At 40.1% G+C, this 24866-nt stretch overlaps 1 protein-coding gene across 4 annotated transcripts in view; it reads left to right on the top strand.

The window, feature by feature from the left end:
- Positions 1-24866, top strand: part of NSD3 (nuclear receptor binding SET domain protein 3) — a 104918-nt gene that overhangs the window by 10579 nt on the left and 69473 nt on the right. The window lies entirely within an intron of this gene.

The raw sequence follows: 24866 nt of genomic DNA, 5'->3' as shown, positions 1-24866 counted from the left end.
ATTGATTGTGAATTCAATGTAATAGTTATTGCAAATAATTAACGCCTTTAAATAATGTCAATAGGGTAGGTAAGACAATAAAGTTAATTTTTAAAATCACATATGTTCTTGTCAGCATGCATATCCAAACCGTACATTTATGTGTTGGTGACTGGGAGGAATCATAGTTTGTTTTCCCCTTGTTTGGGGTCATTTCGGGTGGTCTGGATCACCTCATTTAACCTTTACTATGGGCTGTAAACAGAAGTCCTAATGTGTTGTATGTCTTCAGAATTCATGAAGCCAAGCCAGAGAGGTAGAATCACAATGAAAACTGAAGGCTCACGACTTCAAGGCCAAAGTCAGAGCACATTTTCCCTTGTCCCTGATTTATCTTACCTTATTCTGGCATGCAGGTCTGACTGCTCAATTTCCTTGCATGTGATTTCTGTCTAGCTTTACAGTATTGTTCACCAATTTCTTGAAAAAAATGTATTCTCATCCTTATTTTTATAAGCTTTTTTTAGGATGTTTGTGTTTGGGTCAAATTTGAGAAATGATTTACATCAGCACTGACCAATAGAATTTTCTGCGGAGATGGAAATACACTATCTCTGGCTGTCCAGTATAGTAGCCACTCACCACTGTGGATTTTGAGCACTTGAAATGTGGCTAGTGTACTTGAGAACTAAATTTTAAATTTTATTTAACTTTACCTTGTTTAAAATTAATCACACATGAATAGCACAGATTTAGATATTCTTGAAGGGAAGGAATTAAGTAGAAGTGGACATTTTCACATTTTTTGCCCTTGTGGTTATGGTATATTGTGTTTTTGTGGGGTTGGGATTTTAAAATCTCATTTTTTCAAATGCTCATTATTTTAGATAGTAAATAAATTCATTCACAGGAAACAGCTGTTATTTGATTATTATTTTAAACCATACAAATTTTAAATATTTAAAAATTTTAAGTAAAACAATTTAAAATATAAAAGTATTTTAGAAAACTTTTGATTGTTGCAGTTATAAACAGACTGTGTACAACTGAGCAACAAAATGGTTTTGTTTCAGTAATTTTTTGGCGTCATTATGGTTAAATAATGTTGAAATCTTAAACTTCTTATATTACGTGGAATAAGTGACTATAAACTATTGTTTAAATCTTTTTACTATAGCCTCGGAAGCCTTTGAGACAAAGAGAACTTGAAAGAAAATAAAAGATATGGCTGGTAATCACTTCTTCACATGTCTTCCTCCAGTCTTTCTATATGACTAATTCCTGGTTTGGATTCTACTAATCCTTTTGATAACAATCCAGGAGTTACTGTATCCTGCAGTCACTGTATCCAGTTTTATAGTATTGATAGCCTATCATCATCTGACATTTTCATGCTTCTTTAAGCTCCATGAGACCAGGATCATATTTCCTTTGATTTCCCAGGACCTAGAACAGGGCCTGGTACATAGTTGATGTTCAGTAATGAACCATGTCACAAACAAAAGGACAAAAAGACTTTGTGCGGAATTAGGTATATTAATATATCTGGAAGAAGCCACTTAGAGCCTGGGACTAGGCAGGGTGAGGCTCAGCTTTTGATTCTGTTGGTGGTGTTGGCGTGAGCAATTGATGGGATTCGTTTAGAATGATTTTGTATAGAAGCATTTCTCTGGGAACTCGTATTTTAAAAACAAACTTTTGTCCAGGCATACACATATGTACTAAATAAATCGTCTCCACACAAAACATCATACAATTGACAAAATGGAAAAACAAGTCAGAAAATATTTCCATGGTCGGTTTTTGAGTATTCAGCCTTATTTCCTAACCTCTTAGAGATTAAGGGATTTACTCGAAGTCACTTGTTTGCCATTGGTTGGAACAGAGAGAGCTGCCAAACTCTGGTTTTCCAGTGTGGTGTTTTGACTTATCATCTTTGAATGGACATCACTGTGCAGCAGACATGGGTACTTTACCTGATAAAAGCACTGTTTGATAGTGGTTTGAGTTATCTGTGGGTAGTCAGAGATCAAATGTCTCTTCCAGTAAATTGGGTGATTTAAGTTCTGATCTTTAAATGCCAGCATGGTAAGTGTGAAAAGGATGCTCTTTTTACTAATCTGTTCCTTACATAGGCTTAAATAGTTAATGTTTTGAAATGTGAATGAAAGTCTTTTTATTTAGGCAACATATACGTTATTCACCTTTACCAAATAAACTTCCAGTGAGAGATTGTTCATTAGACAAAATGTTGGCCTGGTAGAGTTCTTTTGGATGGCTGCGAGGGGGCTTTTCTTTATTAACTGTGGCTATTACATATTGAACAGACTTTTAAAAAATGGCTCTTACCGTAGTGCTGTCTTTACTACTGCAAGTTTTCTCCATACCCATCACATAATCTTGTGAAATCAACCACAAATTCCAGTGTGGCCCGGAGATTTTGGTTGTCTGAAATGGAAAGAGACCGTATTTTAGTACTGAAAGGATCCATAGCATTATCGTGTCATGCATGATGATGGCTTTACTGACTTTTTGTTGTTTGTGTCACGTCTCTGACCAGCACGAAAGTGAAATCCAGAGCATAGACAACAGCAGTGATTGTGGCAACAAAATGGGAAGACATCCTTTCCTTCCCTTCTGCATTGTGAAAGGTGGCAGCAACACCTTCTTAGCCAATTAAAATCTAATGGCTTCTCCTGGCTGTCTAGGGGCAGGTTGTAGGTCACATTACCATCTTTGTATCCATAGATAAGACTGTTCATGTTGTGGTGGGCTAAAACCTTTGCCAGTGACATTTCTGTTTCCTGTTCCCCAAATCTTAGGTTAAGGAATCTACGGGAATTTTGCTCCTCCCTGCATATTTTGTAGTTCAGTTCAGTTCAGTTCAGTTCATTCGCTCAGTCGTGTCCGATTCTTTGTGACCCCATGAATCGCAGCACACCAGGCCTCCCTGTCCATCACCAGCTCCCGGAGTTTACTCAAACTCATGCCCATCGAGTTGGTGATGCCATTCAGCCATCTCATCCTCTGTCGTCCCCTTCTCCTCCTGCCCCCAATCCCTCCCAGTATCAAGGTCTTTTCCAGTGAGTCAGCTCTTCGCATGAGGTGGCCAGAGTACTGGAGTTTCAGCTTCAACATCAGTCTTTCCAATGAACACCCAGGACTGATCTCCTTTAGGATGGACTGGTTGGATCTCCCTGCAGTCCAAGGGACTCTTTCAAGAGTCTTCTCCAACACCATAGTTCAAAAGCATCAATTTTTCGGCACTCAGCTTTCTTCACAGCCCAACTCTTACATCCATACATGACCACTGGAAAAACCATAGCCTTGACCAGACAGATGGACATTTGTTGGCAAAGTAATGTCTCTGCTTTTTAATATGCTATCCAGGTTGATCATAACTTTCCTTCCAAGGAGTAAGCGTCTTTTAATGTCATGGCTGCATTCACCATCTGCAGTGATTTTGGAGCCCAAAAATATGTCTGACACTGTTTCCACTGTCTCCCCATCTATTTCCCATGAAGTGATGGGACCAGATGCCATGATCTTAGTTTTCTGAATGTTAGGCTTTAGGCCAACTTTTTCACTCTCCTCTTTCACTTTCATCAAGAGGCTTTTTAGTTCCTCTTCACTTTCTGCCATAAGGGTGGTGTCATCTGCATATCTGAGGTTATTGATATTTCTCCTGGCAGTCTTGATTCCAGCTAGTGCTTCTTCCAGCCCAGCGTTTCTCATGATGTACTATGCATATAAGTTAAATAAGCAGGGTGACAATATACAGCTTTGACGTACTCCTTTTCCTATTTGGAACCAGTCTGTTGGTCCATGTCCAGTTCTAACTGTTGCTTCCTGACCTGCATACAGGTTTTTCAAGAGGCAGGTCAGGTGGTCTGGTATTCCCGTCTCTTTCAGAATTTTCCACAATTTATTGTGATCCACACAGTCGAAGGCTTTCGCGTAGTCAATAAAGCAGAAATAGATGTTTTTCTGTATATTTTGTAGTAGAACTAAAAGACAAAGGGAGTGTTTAGAAATGCTGTCAGAGAAGACACTGCATTAGTTTCCTCTTGACTCACTAACTAATGTTGTCACACTTAGCGGCTTAAACACAACAAAATTTAAAGCAGTATACATTTATTGTCTTACTGTTTTGGGTGTTGGAAGGCCTCCATGGGTCTCATGGGGCTAAGATCAAGGTATGAGCAGGACTGCGTTCCTCCTGGAGGTTCTTGAGGAGACTCTGTCCCTGCCTTTTCCACCTTCTAGAGGCGCCTGCGTTCCCTGGCCCACGGTCCCCTTCCTCTTATTTTCCATGCCAGAGCAGAGCATCTTCAAACATCTCTCTGACTCCTCTCCATCCCCTTTTCACTTGTAAGGATCCTAGGCACTACCCTGGGCCCATGTGAATAGAATAGTCCGGGATAATCTCTCCATTGTTAAATCCTTGGCTTCATCACAACTGCAGAGTCCCTTTTGCCACATCAGGTAGCATATTTGTAGGTGCTGGGGTTTAGGATGTGGGTGTTTGGTTGGGGAGTCCTTATTCTCTCCATCACAGCTTCTATGCAAGTTGAAGATGCGGCCTTTGTTAATTGTAGGGATGTTTCCTGAAGCAGTAATGGTTGTCTTTCTGAATCACATCTGTCACAGAGGTGACAGAAAAGTGGTTCCATGGTTAGTGACAGGATAGCATGTGGTAAAGGGAGCAGGGCCTGAGGCAAGACTATCTGCTTTGACTCCTGGCTCTGCCCTCATTTCATGTGTGACCTTGGGCGGCCCCCAGCCTGTTCGTCCTTCAGTTTCCTCATCTATAAAATGGAGACACCGCACAAAACTTTGCAGGAGTTTTCTAAAGATTAAATGAAAATACTTGTAAAACACTTGGAACATCACAGTGTAAGTGCTCAATAAATCATTTTACTTGAAACATTTTAAAGTATTTTTGTTGACATTTCAGAGAGATTCTTAATAGAGATTAAAATCTGGGTCTATTCTGAGTTGTTGCAGGTTTCTTTGTTTAACCTTTTGAATACTCATGAATATGCCATATTCAGGAAAACATCTGTGTATTAGTCATTGAAAAATAGGATACAAGCTGAAGAAATAAGAGCATTTTCTTGATTAATAATCAATGAATTGTATTTCCTAAAGAGACATGCTCTTTTTTTTTTTTTTTTTTTAAGATTTTTAAATCTTTTATTGTTTGTATGTGGTGGGTCATCATTGCTGCACGCGGGCTTTCTTTAGTTGAATCTAGTTGATTCTAGTTGAATCTAGTGATTGAATTTAGTTGAATCTACTCTTCCTTCTGGTATGCGGGCTTCTCATTGTGGTGGGTTCTCTTGTTGCTGAGCATGGGCTCTAGGCACACAGGCTTCAGTAGCTGTGGTGTGTGGGCTCAGTTGCTCCTCAGCACGTGAGATCTTCCCAGACCAGGGATTGAACAGGCGTCCCCTGCGTTGCAAGGCAGTCTCTTAACCACTGGACCACCAGGGAAGCCCTTTATTTATTCTATGTAGACTCAACAGAGAAGCAAAAGACAAAACAAAAGAGAACAGCCTCCAGTAAGCATTTACATTTTGGTGAACATCCTTTTAGGGCAGTGGTTCTCAACCCAAGGGTGATTTTGCCCTCCAAAGGACATTTGGCAATGTTTAGAGACTTTTTTTTTTTAAATTATTACTGGCAGGTGGACTACAGGCATCTAGTGGGTAGAGGCCAGAATGCTGATTAATATCTTGAATACACATGACAGCCTTCCTCAAATGTCAGCAGTGCCGACGCTGAAAACCTGTGCTTCAGAGTGTGAACTTGATAAGTTGTGTTGCTTTCTTAGTCTGATTCTCAGTCATATGTTGAATTTTGGACCACTTGTTAAAATACTTGGCTGCACCAGTTCTTAGTTGTGACCCATGGAATCTTTAGTTGTGTCATTAGGATCTAGTTCCTTGACCAGGGATGGAGTGGGGGCGCCGTCCATTGGGGGCGTGGAGTCTTAAACCACCGGCCCACCAGAGAAGTCCCAGATCACTGCCTTCTTGATCAGTGGGTTATGTCAAGTCCAGATGCTAAAGACCAAATTTGATTTGGTAACTCATATTTGGCTCTTGGGAAATGTCGGTAATTTTAGAGGTTAATATAAGATGCACATTTGATGAGGTACACATTGGAATTATCTGCATAATTTTAGATTATGAAGTTGAAGTCCTACTATGGCAAATACTAATGCTGTGATTTGGGATTGTACTCCCCCCCCACCCCCCGCCGGTTTTTTTAGTTTGAGGCCGCACTCTGCGGCCTGTGGGATATTAGCTCCCCAACCAGGGATCGAACCTACACACCCTGCACTGGAAGGTAAAGTCTTAAACACTGGACTGCTGGGAAGTCCCTGGGGTTGTACTTTTGACTGTAGTTTGATAGCCAAATTGTACTTAATTCTGTCTTCATTACCTGGTTGGAAATGAACATTCAATAAGATAGAGGTACTAATTTCCTCTTGTCTCTTCTGCCTTTCCTGTATTCATTTAACAGCCTTGTTCATTCCCTAACTGTCTAGGGGATAGAGTTAACAGCAGTGAGCAAAACATAGAAGTACCCAGTCCCTCTGGTAGAAGTGAAGTATCAGTTTTGCCTTGTTTGTTGGTTGGTTTTTCCATGACCAAAGAAGGCATGGCTCCCCTTTGCTTTGGAAATTAAACATAAATATGAACTTTAGAAATCAGAACACATTTGGCAATTCTCTGAATGCTGAAGTTAACTCAAAGACACCTCTAGTACAGGTTGGCATTCTAATAGAAAGTGATTTTGTGTTTAGTCCAGGTTTTGTATTAGCCTATAAATGATCAAAAAAAGGGCAAACCTGGTGGCTCAGTTGGTAAAGAATCTGCCTGCAATGCAGGAGACCCGGGTTTGATCCCTCGGTAGGGAATAGGGAAGATCCCCTGGAGAAGGAAATGGCAAGCCACTCCCGTACTCCCTTGCCTGGAGAATTCCATGAACAGGGGAATCGGGCAAGCTACAGTCCATGGGATCGCAAATACAGGACTGTGCAACTTAGCTTTCACTTTTTTCACTTTTATTAGTTTCAGATTCTTCTTATCATGAGTTATCCGCAACAGTGATAATGTTGTGATAGTTTCTCTCAATCCATTAGTAGTGGTTGCAGTTTTTATACTCTGAACACAAGACAAAGCTTCATTGTTTAACTATTCTTTTGGAAAATATGAATGTTAATATGTTAATAGTTTATATATGCCTGTAGAATTATTAGATTCATGCTAGCAAGCTTCATATAAATACAGTTATGTAAATATTCAGTTTCCTTGGTGGGGGGGGAATCTCCTGTCAACCAGTGATTCTTTTGTATACTGTGTTTATACTCTGAATTTCCAGAACTTAATAAAGTATCTTCCACAATAAGTTAATTCTCATGAAAAGATTACTTGATAAAATATAGTAAGAGTACATGCTAAACTTTTGATAAAGCTTAAAAATAGGGGGAAATTTTATTTTGTTTTATTTCCTCTTAGTCCTGATTACCTGCTTTACATTTGGTTTTATGTTGGCCATATAAATCAAGGTGCAGATACTTGCCTGCTTTATTCATGATGCTTTTAGGAAGGACAAAGCAAAACTGTACAGTCAGTTCTAAATGTATGCTGCTGAAAAGGAGCCTGTGGCATTTCAGTAACACTAGTTACCTAACGGTTGTTAGCTCATATTAACATACATCATTCATCTAAGCCTGTGGCCCCTTGCTGTAGCATTCCCTTGTGTTTGTGATTGATCTGTTTATTGACTATGTGCTCACCACTTGACGTCAGTTTCAGAAATGGAATAGTCCCATTCCTCATTGTAAACTTCCAGTCTTGCCATATTCTCTGGCATTGAAGTTGTTTTATTTCCCTGAATTATGTAGTGTGCTTTCATCAAATCCTCGTAATTTGGTTTTGCAGCATATCAAGAAATATATGTATATAATCGAGATCATTTAGAAGGTGTGAAACTTAAGAAGCCAAGGAAGCTGTTAACTGTTTTAGGTGATGTAGGTTAATGTAACTCCCCTCCCTTCCACAGTTTAGGACTGTTTGTTTCCTATACCTGGAAATGAGGTCCCCTGAATCCTCTCTGTCCTGCATTCCCCCACTTCTCACCCTCGATGCTTTCCTTTGGCATCCAGGGCACTTGTCCCTTTGTGTCCACAGAGACTCTTGTTTTGCTCATCTTTTATCTCTAGTACTTAGGACCAAACATAAGACAGGCCCTCAATATGAAATGAATAAGTGCATTTAATGGAGCCTCATCTCCAGCACTTTCCCTTCATTACTTTTTTTTCTCTCTCCAGTAGTAATGAAACCGTGCGATTCCAGAAACCACGTCTGAATTTTCATCTCTACAGCTTTAGTGTTTAGTGTGTTGACCGGTACATAGTAGGTGCTCAGTAAACAACATGTTTTATTAGAGGAACCTCTGCGGATTGGGGTGGGGACAACCTGGCTCTAACTTTTGGTCTCCCTCCCATTGTAGCAGCAGCAGGAATGGGAAGGCAGGAGAAGCTGGAATGAACCTCGGCCCAACATTGTCTTAGCCTACAGAGGGCAATTAGCAGACAGCATCTGGTATCCAGAATGGATGTAATCAAGTATTTACTCGTATTTCTTACACTGATGTTTTGAGATTATGTTCACTTGTGTACATACCCTTCCTATAGCTCAAGACATCTCTCTCTGGTGTATTGGTGCTCTAGTAGGGTGTAGGCAGGATGCGGTGTTGGGCTTCAGAGGATGGGTGAGGGGTGGTCTGGGAAAGCTGCTTGGGGCATTTTAACACATCCGAACAGAATCTTAAAAGCTGAGCAATCAATGAGAGAGGAAATGAGAGAATGGTGGAAGCCAAGGTCGGAAAACGGAAGCAGGAAGAGAGAAGGCTGGACAACTAGGCAGGGGCCAAATCTAGAAAAGGCATTTTGCTTTCTGGAGTTTATGTGGAGAGCCATGGGAAGTTATTCCATTATTTTTTAGGGGGGGGGCGGTTTAAGTACTGTAAATACTAGAGAGAATAGATTGGGAGTGGACAACTTTGGAAGCGGAAGAACGGCTTGAAGTTACTACTCGAATTCAGATGAGAAATGACAAGGCACAGCCAGTGAGCATAGCCAGAACCGAGCAGCTCTGGCAGAAGGCTGGAGGGTGGAACCCAGTTCTGCTTTGTGCACTGCGTTTATCTTCCCCTGGTCTGGAGAATTGTCTTCTCACTCATTTGTGTTATCTTTTGACGTACAGTTTAAAAAAAAATATATTGTTGATTTTATTCATCAGTGTTTTGTACTCTTTATGTAATGTTTAAGAAGTCCCTCCCCACCTTAAGTTCATAATAATCGACTTCCATTTTATGTTTTTATTTTTCCTTAGAAGTTTTTAAAGTTTGACTTTTTATATCTGGTCTTTATTTCACCAGGAGGTGGTATATTACATGGTGAAGGTGTAATTATTTTCGTATGTGGATAAACAGTTGTCTGGTACCGTTCTTTGAATCTCTTATCCTTTCTTCACTCATCTGCCATGACTCTTCTGTTCCATGCCAAATTCCTGTATAAGCTTAGGTCTTTGTCTCAGGTCATAGTCTGTTTCATTGTCTGTCTCTTTGCCAGTACCTCACCTTTTAATCACTGTAGGTTACTACATGTAGAGCTTTATATTTCGAGTACATTGTATATGTGTGTACAAACCAGTAAATCTTTGTATGGATATTGTGGACTTTATTGTTGAGAAATGTATGCAAATACTTTCTTGATTTCTTTTAAAGCATTCATTTGAGATATATATATATATATATGACTTACCTTTTTAAAGTGTACAATTCTGTGGGTTTTATTACATTCACAAGCTTGTGCTGATTCCAGAATGTATTTTTCATCACCCGAAAGGAGATCCCATACCCACTAGCAGTTAGCCTCTGTTGTTTCCTCCTCTTACCCCCCATAACCATTACTCTGCTTTCTGTCTCTGTGGATTGACCTATTCTGGACATTTCACACAAATGGAACAATACACTATGTAGCCTTCTGTGACAGTATTCACTTATTTAAATTGAGTCAAATGGACAGATTAGCAGGGCATTCTGTAGGAATATTACTGTGTCTTTTAAGAAAGTAGGACAATAATACTGTATCTTAGTGGGGAGCAAGAAGAGAAAACCTTACCAGTATTTATTTCTGTTTCATTTTTATTGTTTAAGCATCAGATTTTATTTCTTCATTTATTGAAGAGAGTGGCCAGTCTTATGCTTTTGCTTAGTTGCTTGATGAATAAATGTCATGTAACAGATCCTGTTCTAGAAGAGTATTTTTGATACATTTTGAGTTTATGAGATATGGATGGAGTAAGACTTTTGATTTGGGTAGATGTTGGTAATTGTATAAAAATGATGTGATTCCTTTTGTATCTTGGTGGATAGATGAGTAAAATCATGTGACAGTATACAGGGAATATATTCTCTCCTGAATTGTTTATTTTTTAAAGCAAGCAGATTTTCCAGTTTAACCCAGAAATTAGTCACCAGCTTAGAGTTCTTTTTAGAAGGCTACCTCGGAAAGTACCTTTAAGTCATGTACCCAGATAAGGTTTACTAATAAAGAACATTTATTTAACATACTAAAATACTATGAGCCTTGGTATCATTTGGAGAACTGATGTTTTATTTGTATAATTGCTGAAATATAGTTCAGAAAATAAAATATTTTCCCCTTAATCATAACATGAAACTTTAACTTTTTTTTTGGGTTGCACCACTTGGCTTGCAGGATCTTAGTTCCCCGACCAAGGATTGAACCCAAGTCCCCCACAGTGAAAGCAGAGTCCTAACCACTGGACCACCAGGGGATTCCCGCACTTTTTTTTTTTTGCTTTAAACTTTCAAACAGTTAGCCTCAACTAGAATGGTTGAGAGGTAAACCTCTTTAAATGATTCAAAAGCTTGACCAGCACTCTTTTCAAACCTCAAGATTTTGACATCTTCAAATTTTCATTCCAAAGTCATAAGGAAATTAAAAGTACCTGTAGAGTTAATATCTTTATGTAGCAGCCTCCAAGTTCAAGCCTTTGTATATGAATTTAACAAACAGAGAAAATGCCCAATTTGTCAGAAATAATTTGCTTTTATATCACTATATTACAGATATGGATAGACCCCTATAACTACCAACTGTGTAACTCTTGGATGCTTTTAGAAGTGCTTTATTTTCTTTGTGAATAAATGTTAAATCTTGTAAACTGATACAGATTTAGTTTCCTCAAAAGATAAGATAATTTAAAAACAAATGGAACACCACTTCTGTTTATTAACTTTGTATTTCCTTGACAGTGGCGTGGTCCAGTCCATAGTGTCACAAAGAGTTGGACTTGACTTAGCGACCGAGCAAACAAAAAAATTTCCTTGATTAAAAATTTTCAAGCAGGACACACTTTATTGAAGGATTGACATTGAGTTGTGTAGTCACTGTACCAAATTCAGTTAGTGCTTTTTGTCTATAGCATAGCCGGATAGCCAGATTAGATGGTATCAATTCTAGCTACTTTTAGTGATTAAAAGGTAAATATTATTGCTCATTTCCTTTTTGGTACTAAAGAGGCATGATCAAGTTCTTAGAACCAAATGGCTGATATTTTTTTTCTATAACTTTCACCCCCAGTTTTTTGTGTGTGCATTGAAGTAAAAATGTCAAAAGGCTTGTGAAGGAAGAATATTAATTTTTAACATAATTTGCATATTGTTCATACTTAGTAGCAGTTTATGTTTCCTGACTTTTAAAGGCGTGTGTTTGGGCTCTTTAAAAATATTTCTCTTATTTCCAAAAAGGATGAATGACTCACAGATTTAAAACAGAAAATTATAACAAAATAATATACCTCTGTTCTTTTTTTTTTTAACAATACACTTTTGTCATTACATTACTGACAATTAAACAATTTTTAAATTATGAAAGCCAAAATGGGTAATACAGAATTTATAGCTTATAGTCAAAGGATCACTCTGATCATAGAAGTGATTAAAATATGAGTAGAACATATAAGCAAAAAGAATGGAGTCTCCTAGCATTTAGGGGATTTTAGCATTCTTCCTATATAGATTCTGCATGTTTTTTCAAGTTTTTACTTTATAGAGGACCTGGTTTTACCTTTGCAGACCTATGTGCTAAAAATAATGGACCCTTTTTAAAAAAAATAAAATTAACTCCTGTTACCATTTTCTTCTTGGTGTAGATTTGGGGAAAAAATAGTAAAATGAAAATCTCCCTTGATGCTGTCATCAAGAAATCTTCATATTCTGTCATTAAATATGAGTCTCAGTTGACATTTTCTGGAGGGGTAATGCTTGTATGTATTCAACTGATTTCAAATATAGGATCTGACTCTCAAATGTTAGTGATCATTCAGTTAGAAATCAGTATATGAATATATTTGCTAGCTTTGTCTTGTTACACCTCAAAGTGTATATACTTAAATTTAATATCAATTTTTTTGCTTTAAAGCATAAATGACCTCTAAATTTTGAACATTATGTATTGTTTTCATAGTGGTTTGCTGCAGAAATCATCAAACAGTTAAAAATGCCAGGTTTTCAAGAACCAGCATAGCTGGTTCACTTCTGTAGACTGTCTGTGTGCACTGTTACTATAGAAACACATGCAGACTGTGGATTTATCATAAACCTTGAAAAATATTTCTTGTGCAGTTCACATAAAGAAACATCTGGATCCCTTGTTTATGCTGGAGTAAAGGGAGGCCACCCTCTTCTGTGTTGTGGGAATCACGTTATATTCTACTGTTTTTCTTTAGCTGTAAAAATTGTAATGTTGATATATCAAGTACACTGTGTATTTTCGTAAGATTAATTTTAACAACTGGAATAGGTTTCAAAAATAAGGATTCATGTTCATGCTAATTCAGTTAACTGTGACTTTGACAGTTTGAGCTAGAGAGCTTCCACATTCTGAATTTCATATCTACAGTATTAACACTAGGGTTTTATTTCTGTTTTTTGCATGGTTCCAAAGAGTTTATCAGATTACTTAAAATGTTGGCATTAGTGTATTTGCATATATACATAAAACAATTATGTAGAATCTTCAGGTCACTGGGGTGCTGATGTGGTACACACGTGAGCCGGGCAGGAGCTCAAGTGAGACCAGGCCTGGAGGCACAGGACTTTGAAAAACTGGATGTCAGAGAGGAGTCGGATGAAGAGGAAAGGGTCACTTCAGGAGTTTGGCTTAACCCCACTGCTCAGATCTCCACCTCCAGCTCCTTTCCCATCCTTGGGAGAAGGGGCCCCATTTTCAGACTGTATCCCCATGACATACCCACTCCCTAACATCTTGATGTGGTGAACAGTCTCCAGAATCCTCTGAACCAGGTCCTTGTAAATATATTTGTATCAGAGAAAACAAGGCACTTCGGGAACATTACAGCTCATTCTCCTGCACATACATCATTCTAGGCAGAAAGTAAAAATTGGTTAACACTGGGGTATTAAATAGATCTGCTTATAAAGGAGTTTTTGATATCTTTCAGTCTTTCGTTGGGTTAGTAGACTCTCCTTGGAAATGCATTTGACTTCATGTCAGTCTCTCAGGGCTTTAAGCCTTGCAGGGAAGCATAGTCCAGAACTAAGGAGAATCTCAGTAGTGGCTTGGAGAGTGGTCCTCAGTCAGATTTTGCCAAGGATATTCCTGAGGAGACCCCAGTTGCCTTTATATTATCTTGCATTCTTCATAGAAAGATCCTCAACTACTCTTTGAAGCAGTTCCTTTATACGTAATAGCTCCCTTAAGTTCATAAAGTTTAGTTTCAAAGATTCACTGAAGCCCCTCCTCTAGCCTTCGATTTGGGTTCTAGGAGCATACGGATGAATAAAAGTACTTCCTGCTCTTAAGAAAATCACACAGACAGACAGTTTCATGATGAATTCTAAGAGGTATTATTTATCTTAGGAAACAGGGGAAAGTTACTCAGACTAGCATGGAACTTAAGTGAGTACTTCTAGGAAATGACTTTCGGAGTTCAAAAGATGGTTAAATAAGTCAAGCAAAAAAAAAAAGAAAAGTAAAAGAGCATATTGGGCTTCCTGGGTGGTGCTCGTGGTAAAGAACCCACCTGCTGATGCAGGTTAGGTGTAAGAGATGCCTGTTTGATCCCTGGGTCAGGAAAATCCCCTGGAGAGGGGCATGGCAACCCACTCCAGTATTCTTGCCTGGAGAGTCCCATGGGCAGAGGAGCCAGGTGGGCTACAGTCCATGGGGTCACAGAGAGTGGGACGTGACTGAAGTGACTCAGCACAGCAGGCGTAGGAGACGATATTAGTAAAGGCACAGTGGTGTGAAACCCCAGAGTGTCCAGTGATTCCGAGTAAGCGGACATACCAGTGCACAGAAGTGACTTGAGGCTGGAGATGGGGGTGGAGGCCTTGCTTGGAGGGCCGGTGTGCTCCGCTGGCCAAACTACTGTGGCTTTTTCTAGAAATCTTTGACAGCTTTTAAACAGGAAAGTGATGTGGTTAGATTTACGAATTAAGTAACCTAGGAATGTATTGAAGGGGTAATTGGGTCTGAAGACAAAAAATAGTTATTTATATGACACCTTTAGAGCTACTTCTGATTCCAAATAGCCTGAATAATGATGTCAATATGAGGAATTTTAACCTATAATGAAATACGAAGTTTTTTTTTTCTTGTGGAGAAGAAACTGATGTTAAACACAGGAAAATAAGTACATACAGCACAGTGTGTTAATTCTGTAAAGTAGAATCCAACAATATGTAGTCTACAAAAGGAAATTGTTCACATTAGGATAAGAATTTGTTATAGTGACTTAGACTTTACATTTAACATGTCATGAATACTTGAGTAGCTCAACTGTTCATCTGAAACATCATATGCTTTTTTTTTTTAGACTTTGTATCTGAGATTGACTTAAGTAAACTTTTCTGTTATCACTGTTCTCCTGAATAAGCTGGAGAATGAATGGCCTAAAGCTTTGGTTGATAATTTTCAACTGTTTTCCCTTAAAAATGTCTCAGGAGCTTCCCTGATGGCTCAGTGGTAAAGAATCCTTCTGCCACGGGTTTGATCCCTGGTCCGGGAAGATCCCACATGCCTCGGAGCAACTAAGCCCGTGTGCTACAGCTACCAAGCCTGTGCTCTAGAGCCTGGGAACCACAATTATTTAGCCCACATATCACAACTACTGAAGCCTGTGCGCCTAGAGCTTGCATACCATGACTAGAGAAAAGACCATGCATCAACGAAGACCCAGAACAGCCATAAATAAAATTATAAAAAAAAGTTTGTGAACAGCCTCAACAAAAATTAGGCAAAAGTATTCATTCATTGATTTCATCTTTTTTTTTTTTCATTCACTGATCTCTTTCATCTTAAAAACAAGTGTGAATACATTGGTCAGAGGAAGAATTTGTCCTAAATTGTTAGCCTGTGGTGGTTTCATTTACTTGGAACTACATATTACAATGGGCCAAACACTAGTCCATTACGTCTCCCACCAAATTGTTAGCTCTGGGCAGTGGAGCTAACGCTCAGGATGTGTGCATTATGATTTCAGTAAGTAATTCAGTAAATACTTACTTCAGCAAGTAATTCAGTAAAGTGAATGTTTGTGTTGCTGTTTACTTGACATACTGAGGGGCTGTGGGCTATGCGTTTACTTGTCAAGAGCCAGTCTGACTGTGGGGCAGATTCTCCATTTACAGGATGTCTGGCTGAGGAAGTCGCTTAATCATACTGGCCTTCATTTTCACTTGTGAAATGGGGGTAGTAATAGTGTTCCCTCAAAGACATGTTTTGGGGAGTGAAATAATGACACAAATGTGAAGTATTTAAGATAGTATTGATGTGTAGTTAAGTCCTCAAATGCTAGTCATTATTACTATTACTTTAGTAATACAAAAAAGTTTAAAATGTACATCTTTATCAGGGATTTGTTAATGACAAAGGTGTGAGAGTTTTTGATGACTCCTATGGAGTAGTTTAAAAATGCGTGGGTGAAAAACACCTAACCTCCAATCCCACCTGTCTTTCGTGGACTAAAGGCCTCCTTGCCTACGTGAGCACTGTTCTCAAATGTCTGTTGTAACTGTCGTGACACACAATGTAATTCTTAGTCACCTTCTGTTTAATGTTGTTTACATTGTTTACTGTTTTATGAGTCTTGACCATAGTATCCTATCTTGTCTTATATACTAGAGAAACTGTAAATGCCTTTGGGTCAGAGATCAGGTTTTTCATAAGTTCTGTGTGCCCAGCAGTGTGCTGAATGATATTACGGTAACAGCCAACAGATACTGAACTCTTAACTCTGGGCATTGTCCAAAGTACTGCTCGTGGATTCTCTTAATTCCTACAGCAGCACTGTTGTTGTTTAGTCACTAAGTTGTGTCCAACTCTGTGCGAACCCACGGACTGCAGCCCACCAGGCTCCTCTGTCCATGGAATTCTCCAGGCAAGAATACTGGAGTGGGTTGCTGTGCCCTCCTCTGGGGGATCTTCCCAGCCCAGGGATCAAACCTGCATCTCTGCCTCCTTATTCTCTATATCAGTTAGCGTGTCTGCTGTTTGAAGGCTGGCCACCAGACTCCAGTATGTATAAAAATCACTATGTAAAGAATTTTATAGTCCTAAAATATTTTTTTTTTTTTTTTAGTGATCAAAATTGCTTTCTTGATTGCATTATTGTGTTATTTGGAGGTGCAATATGAGAAAGTGTGGCTCTATTCATGCTTAGACTTCCTAGAAAACATGACACAGTGAGCCGTTGGGCTGAGTTGGTCAGAATATGCTGTCAAGATTTAATGCATGCTGTTCTGCCTTAACGGAGAAGACAATGGCAGCCCACTCCAGTGTTCCTGGAGAATCCCAGGGACGGCGGACCTGGTGGGCTGCCGTCTACGGGGTTGCACAGAGTCGGATACGACTGAAGGAATGCAGTAGCAGTTCTGCCGTAAGAAGCAGTTGCTTTTTCTTTTTAATATTTTTTCCAGCCCCTTAGCTAAATTATTTATTTTTATTTTTTTCCCCAACATTTCACTTTTCAAATTTTCAAAATTTTCAAATCTTTAGGAAAATTAAAAGACTATTATAGTTAACACCTGGATTAGTTGTTAACATTTTTTTGCCTTCTTTGTTTTACTCTAGATATATGTACTGTTTAAATGTTAAGCCATTTGAAAGTTGTGTATCCCAGGACACTTTAAATATTTAAGCATAGCTCTTTTAAGAATAAGGACATTCTGTTACATTAACAGAATAGTGTTATCATACCCTTGAAAATTAATAGCACCATTGTTTAATAGCTAGTTCACATTTTATTTATTTTTGAAATATTATTATATTTATTTCTTTGGCTGTGCCGGGTCCTAGTTGCTGCAGGCAGAATCTGCAGTTGCAGCGTGTGGGATCTAGCTCTCTGCCCAGGGATAGAACCCGGGCCCCCTTGCTTCGGGAGAGTGGAGTCTTGGTCTTGAGGGAAGCCCCTAGTTTGCATTTTAAGTTCTCGTTTTCTCTAAAACATTGTTTTTACCTCTCTGTGTGTGCTTGTGTTTACATCTAGGATTTAATCAAAGTTCACGCATTGTACTGGTCTTTTAAAATAAAGAGCGGTCTTTCCACCTTTTATTTGTAACTTTCACTTTTTGAAGAGCCGGGGCCAGTTTTCTGAGAGAAGGTCCCACACTTTGGGTTCGTCTGATTGCTTCCTTATTTTGAGGCTTGGTGTAAGCACTGGGAAGAGGACTTGGGGAATGATGATGTGTGCGTGAATCACCAGGAGGCCAGCTGGCCCGCCTCTGGTAAAACCGTACCTACTCCCTCGTGTGAAGTACTCTGTCCTGTACACAGTTCTGTTTGCAATTAGTAAGCCACCTATGGAGTGATAAATATTGAAACCGTCATTTCACTTGTCCCATTTTTGCTCAAAAACCCTTAGTGGGTCTCTCCCCATTTCCTAGAATGTAAGAGTATAAGTATATTTTTTATGAGATATGTACTTTGCAGATACCTTTCTCTCTGCCTGTAATTCACTTTTTTTCCCTTTTACCTGTGTTTTTGAAGAGCAAGAGTTTTTAATTTTGAAGTCCATTTTATCCATCTTTTTCTTTTGTAGTTCATGATATTTGCATCCTGTAGAAGAAATCCTCACCTAACACAGTCGAATATTTTCTCCCATGTTTTTATTCTAGAAGCTTTTATGGTTTGACTTCAGTACCAGGTTTACGAACTAACTTTAATTATTTTTTTGTATAAAGTAAAGTAAGGGTGAGGTTTGCTTTTTCCATACAGCTATCCAGTCGTATTTTTTTCCAGCCTTGTCTGTTGAAAATACCATCCTTTTTCCTTGAATTTGTTGTTGTTGTTCAGTCACTATATTTTGTCCGACTCTCTTGAGACCCCATGGACTGTAACCCTCCAGGCCCTTTGTCCATGGAATTCTCCAGGCAAGAATACTGGAGTGGGTTGCCATTTCCTTCTCCAGGGGATCTTCCTGACCCAGGGATCGAACCCATGTCTTCTGCATTGGCAGGAGGATTCTTTACCACTGAGCCACCAGGGAAGTCCTTTTCCTTGAATTACTTGACACCTTTGTGGAAGATCAGTTGACCATGTAACTATGGGTGTCAATGTTTTGTTTGTTTTTTTACAATAAGCATAACTCATTTTTTAACCAAACCAGGGATTAGTGGGTGAATAGAGTTACATTATAGGCAAATATCCCCAGAAATCCTGCAGGTCAGTGGAGGTATACTAATTTTAAGCCCTTTGAGGTCAGGGATGCTTTCAATCATTTATTAATTGAGCAGTATTGAATATCTAGCCTTGAATAAGATAGCCATAGTCCCTATGCTTATAGAGCATGCAGTGGAGTAAGGGAGAGAGACCATAAAAAGGCAAACACATATTTGTATAAGGCATGTTATTCTAAGTGCTTTTATAAAGGACACAAAGCAGACTCCGTGAGGAGAGGGTGCTGAGGACTGCAGAAGTCTTCTCTGAGCGATAATGAGTGTTCAGGTAGTTGGAGCAACACAGGTGAAAATTCCAGTGACAGAAATGAAGTGGGCACATTTGAGGAACTAATAAGAAGCCCCTGTGGCCGGAGTGTGTTACTTCTGTGGCGAGTGTTGGTAGATGACTTTGGTAGTTTACAAACTGAGGCCTGAGCACGTAGGCGTGATGCTGAGCCCGGATTTTACTTGAGTGCCGCTGGGAAGGCATTGAAGGTTTTGTTGCTTATTTTTGCTTATTTCAGTAAATCATGTCATTACTATCTAGATGAATAAATCAAACATAACCAGTGGCTCAGAAACCTCCCTGTGGCCCCCTTCCAGTGTCTACAGCACCATTTTTAAGAAAGCAGCTACTATCCTGACAGCCGTTCCCGTAGATTTAGGCCTAACTTCATCCTGTTTCTGACCCCTGTGTAAATGAAATCACACTGTGTACTGTGTAGGTGGAATCGCTGTGTCTGACCACTTTTGTTCAAAATGACGTTTGTGAGAGTCTTCTCTGTTGTTCGTTTTTCCTGCTGTATTTTGAGGAGTGGTCGCACGATTGGATTCATTTTTTTTAAAGGTGATGGGCCATTCTCTGGGGACGTGGAGATCGGGGAGACAGTTGTGCAAGAGCCTCGGTGAGGAACCAGAGGTGGAGTGAGATAGACCAGCATGAGTCAGATGCCTGGGGAGTAAGGCTCTGGGAATTTATGGATCGGCTGGACAAGAGTAGGAGTGAGGGAAAGGGGTGTGTCATGATTCCCAGGCTTCTGGCTTCGGCAGCTGGTAGGTGGAGGTTTCATTTTCTTCTCAGGGGAAGGACTAGGGGAAGGACACGTTTAAGTAAAATAGAAACTGAGAGTTCACTATTAGACATTTTAAGGCGCTTGTTGTGAGATATGAGTGAAGCTGTCCGACAGGCACTTGGGTTGTGTGTCTGGAGCATATTGGGTTAAAGTGGGAAGTTTGGGTAGTTCAAAGATTATGAGGCAGCTGCCATGTAGAGCATCCCATGCTTGGTCGCTAAGTCGTGTTTGACTCTTTGTGACCCATGGGCTGTAGCCCCCAGGCTCCTCTGTTCAGGGGATTTCCCAGCAAGGATACTGGAGCGGGTTGCCCTTTCCTCCTCGAAGGGATCTTCCCGACCCAGAGATGGAACTCGTGTCTCCTGCACCAGCAGGCGGGTTCTTTACCACTGCACCACCTGACATTACTTGGTACTGTACTGGAGTTAAAAGATACAAATGTCACCATTTTATTCAACTTCTGTTGGCCATGTGACTAAGGCCAAATCACATGTTCTTTCTGAGCCCCATCCCTTCTCACGTCTAAGATGGGGATAATACTTTGCTTCATAGGATTAAATAAAGTATATTAGGCCACAGTTTATAGATATCTGGCTCAGTGGATGCTCAGAAAAGGTCATTCATGCCCTTGCAATTTGGGCTGGTTAAGAAAAAAATCAGACTGTGGACCATCATGAAAGGCACAGAAGAGACTTGGTGTGGTGTGAAGTTCAGAATGTCAATATGGGAACAGACTCAGTGCAGGTTGGCTTTAGAAGCATCCCCTGGCTGCTGTGCAGGAAAAAACTAGAGGTGAGAAATACCTAGAAAATCAGTTGTTATAGTTCAGGATCAGGTGCTGACGAGGGCCTGGCCTGACATGGATATAGAAATCAGAGGACAAATCAGGGACTTCCCTGGTGGCTCAGCAGTAGGGAATCTGCCTGCCAATACAGGAGCTACGGATTTGATCCCTGGGCTGGGACGATTGCACATGCCCCAGAGCAGCTAAGCCCATGCACCATAACTGCTGAGTCTGTGCTCTAGAGCCCAGGAGCAGTGACTACTGAAGGCCATGCACCCTAGAGCCCATGCCCTACAACAGGAGAAGCCACTGCAATGAGAAGCACACACGTGGCTGCTAGGGAGTAGCCTCCACTCTCTGCAGCTAGGAAAAAATGCCTGAGTAGCAGTGAAGACCCAGCACAGCCAAAAATAAATAAACAAAATTACTTTTTTTAAAAGGAAAAGAACAAATCAGAGTTCAAAGGAATAGGTACTAGACTTGTCCAATGTTTAGTTTTATGGCTTTGATGAGAAGGAAGAATCAATCACCCTCATATGAACCTGAGGCTGCTGGCTTGGTAGCTGGAAAAACAGTGGAAGCAGCAAGCAGTGCAGGGTAGTCTGGAAGCAAAGCTGAGTTAGGAAAGGACAGTCTGCTCAGCTTTGAACATATGACTCTCAAGATGATTTTGTGTTGTCTCTGGATGGTTGGATAGTCTCTGGCGTGGGATCTTGTGGAAAAGAACACAGGATTAGAAAGCTAAGAGATTGATTCTTTTTCAAGCTTACTCGCTAATTAGCTTTGTAGTCTTGGGAAATTCAGCAAATATTGAATGTAGCTATCTGAAAAATGAAGCTAACACCTGCCCTTTCAGCTTTACAGGATTGTTTTGCCGATCAAATAAAGTATGTGAAAACACTGTGTAATTGCAAACTCTTACATGTGCCTGTGTGCTAAGACACTTTAGTGGTATCCAGCTCTTTGTGATCCTTTGGACTGTAGACCATGAGGCTCCTCTATCCATGTGATTCGCCAGGCAAGAATACTTGGGTGGGTTGCCATTTCCTTCTCCACGGGATCTTCTCAACCAAAGGACTGAACCCGTGTTTCTTATGTCTCCTGCATTGGCAGGTGGGTTCTTTACCACTAGCGCCACCTGGGAAGCCCGATAACTTATGCTGTAATTATAATATGGTAATGTTACTTCTTTTCTTAGTTCAAACTAAAATATTTGGTTATAGGGCTAGAGAAGAAAAGAGAAGGGGGAAATGCCGGACTTCTGAGAAGTTTGTGTTTGGAACTAAGTCAGAAGTATCAGAAATCTGAGTTGTTGCTGTTGTTTGGTCGCTCAGTCACGTCGGACTCTCTCCGACCCCATGGACTGCAGCACACCAGGTTTCTCCATCCTCTGCCATCTCCCAGAGCTTGCTCAGACTTACATCCATTGAGTTGGTGATGCCATCCAACCATTTCGTCCTCTGTTGTCCCCTTTTCCTCCCGCCTTCAGGACCTAGCATCAGAGTCTCTTCTAATGAGTTGGCTCATCATATCAGGTGGCCACAGTATTGGAACTTCAGCTTCGGTATCAGTCCTTCCAGTGAATATTCAGGATTGATTTCCTTTAGGATGGACTGGTTTGATCTCCTTGCAGTCCCTGAGTGCATGTGCCTGAAAACTACTATAGACCATGAGACATAATCTGGAAACTGATCTTGTGTATGACAGTTACAAGAACCAAAAGCACAGATTGCATCATGTCAAATGCTGGTATTTAACTTGCTTTCAAGTTGGAAGTTTGGAGAACTGTTGAATTCTACCTGTATATTTGCCCCATGTGTATTTATAGAATTTAGAACATACTTTCTTGTGTCTGTGAGCTACATATTTTTGTCAAGTGTCAGATTAGGGTAAGGTTCAATTCTTAAGCTATATATATATATATATATATATACATATATATATATATAAAGAAATGATTTCTAACCTTTATGAGCATTATATGATATGCTGGTATGATATGATATGATATGCTGGTATGAGCAGTATGATATGCTGGTTAGGAACACAAACTCTGAGACCAAACTGCCTGTTGGGAGCATTAAATGGAGTCCTATTTGTAGAGCTCTTAGAATGGCTCCTGACACACACTAAACTGTCGTTTAAGTGTTAGTGGTGGTTATTATGAAATGGTTAGTTGTTGTTTTAGCAGTGACCAAGGAATAAAGAATAGAGTTGACCAAAAGGTTCATATGGGTTTTTCCATACGATGTAATGGAAAACCCCAAACGAACTTTTGGGCCAACCCAATGCCTGAACAAAAGAAACAAGTCCTCTCAGAACTTAGCACGTGAGGAAAGTGTTAGTGGCATAATGGCAAAAATCTTGGGCTTCAGAGTCAGAGATGCCTACATGCAAATCCTGATTCAGCCTCCTTGGCGTTGGGGTTTAAGCAAGCCCCCCTAAAAACTCCTCTGCAGCTCACTTTCTTTATCTGTGAGCCAGGAGTCACTCCACCTTGAAGAGTCGTTTTGAGGATTGAGTGAGATGTGTGAAAAGTGCTTGGCCCCGAGTCGATGCTAAGGAAGTGGGAGTGCCCTCTCACATCCTGTGGCTGCCCCCTCCCCGCACCTCACCCCAGTACAGAGCAGTAAAGTCAGTTCGATTTTTTGTAAGCTCTCATTTTCATTCCTTTGCAAGTTAAGAACTGCTAACTTTCTTTCCACTTGCAACCTTCAGAATAAACAGCTGTTTAATTGGATACACCTTGGAAAATGTTGTCAGCTTTTATTTCCTTCTTCCCTTCACTGTTTTGGCTTACTTGCTTTATCGTTTTTCTACTAGAACCACGATGGTGGACATTACCAGTAAATCACGGAATTGAACTGGTCTCTAGTCTCCGAATCCACTTCCCTGCATTCTGCTATCTACAGTTAGCTCATCAGACTTGACACAGTAGTGAAATCCTCTCAGCCCTAGAGCTTTTTAGAAGAGATGTTTACAGGATTTTCAAAATTGTATCTGGGCAGTCCATGAATCCCCCCTCTCAGGATGTGGACCTGTCAAACCTGTGCCAGAGCAGAGTGGTCTCAGAGCATTTGCTAACAGCTGCTCACCCAAACTGTAACATTGTCACACTGTGTGGGCAATTGAGACACTTTCTAGAGAAGGCGCAGTGACTGTCGGAGTAGAGCAGTGACCTGGCCAACAGCGTGCATCGGTGTCAGCTGGCGCGTGGCCTTAAAGTCCTCATGCTTTACATACGGGATCTAGAAGGGTGGTGCTGATGAACCCATTTGCAGGGCAGCAGTGGAGATGCAGACACAGGGCACAGACTTGTGGGCACGGGGGGTAGGGGGACAAGGAGAGGGTGAGATGAATGGAGACAGTAGTGTGGAAGTATATCCACTACCATATACAAAATAGAGAGTGGGAATTTCCCGTATGACTCACGGAGCTCAGCCTGGGGCTCTGTGACAACTTAGAGGGCTGGGATGGGGCGGGAGGTGGGAGGGTGATACGTGTAGATACATACACGTCTGTGGCCGAATCAAATTGGTATAGGACAGAAACTAACACAGTATTGTAAAGCAGTTATCCTTCAATTAAAAATAAATAACAAATATATGTAGAACTGGGAAAAAAAATACTCATGCCCTAGGCCTCACCCCAGATTTATTGAATCAGGGTCATCAGTATATAGATCTTGACATGTGCCTTTTGTAAAAGTAAAGATGATTCTACTATCTATATCACTGACTAAGAACAACTAGATACTGGTGAGAGCATAGGAACTAGTTGTCCCCTCACACTATTGTTATGAGTATAAATTGATATGGTATAGCCTATAATAAACTACTCTGTAGAACAGTTTTACAGTATCATTGGAATTTCAAATCTGTCCTAGAGAAATACATATATGCATAAAGAAACAGTTTCAAGAAGGTTTTCTGTAAGCCCATTTATAATATCCAAGAGTTGTGAGCAACTCAGTGGTTGTCATGGTTAAATATGGTAGATTCCGCAGTTGTTTACAGTGTGACCACAGCCACTTAGAGAGTGAAGGATGTGTGAGAATGATCTGTACATGGCTGATGTAGAAAGATAGCTAGGATATAAGTTGAATAAGAAAGTCACAGATAAAACTATTTTAAACATTTTGTGTGTAAATATATAGAAAGATCTAGAAGAATACCCACTGAAGTATTTACAGTGGTTACCCATGACTTATTCGGCCTTTTAAATTTTTTATTTAAAATATT

The sequence above is a fragment of the Dama dama genome, chromosome 32, assembly GCF_033118175.1.
Source record: "Dama dama isolate Ldn47 chromosome 32, ASM3311817v1, whole genome shotgun sequence".
Taxonomy (NCBI): Eukaryota; Metazoa; Chordata; class Mammalia; order Artiodactyla; family Cervidae; genus Dama; species Dama dama.
The sequence above is the reverse complement of the archived record's forward strand: the minus strand, read 5'-3'. Positions and strand labels throughout refer to the sequence as shown.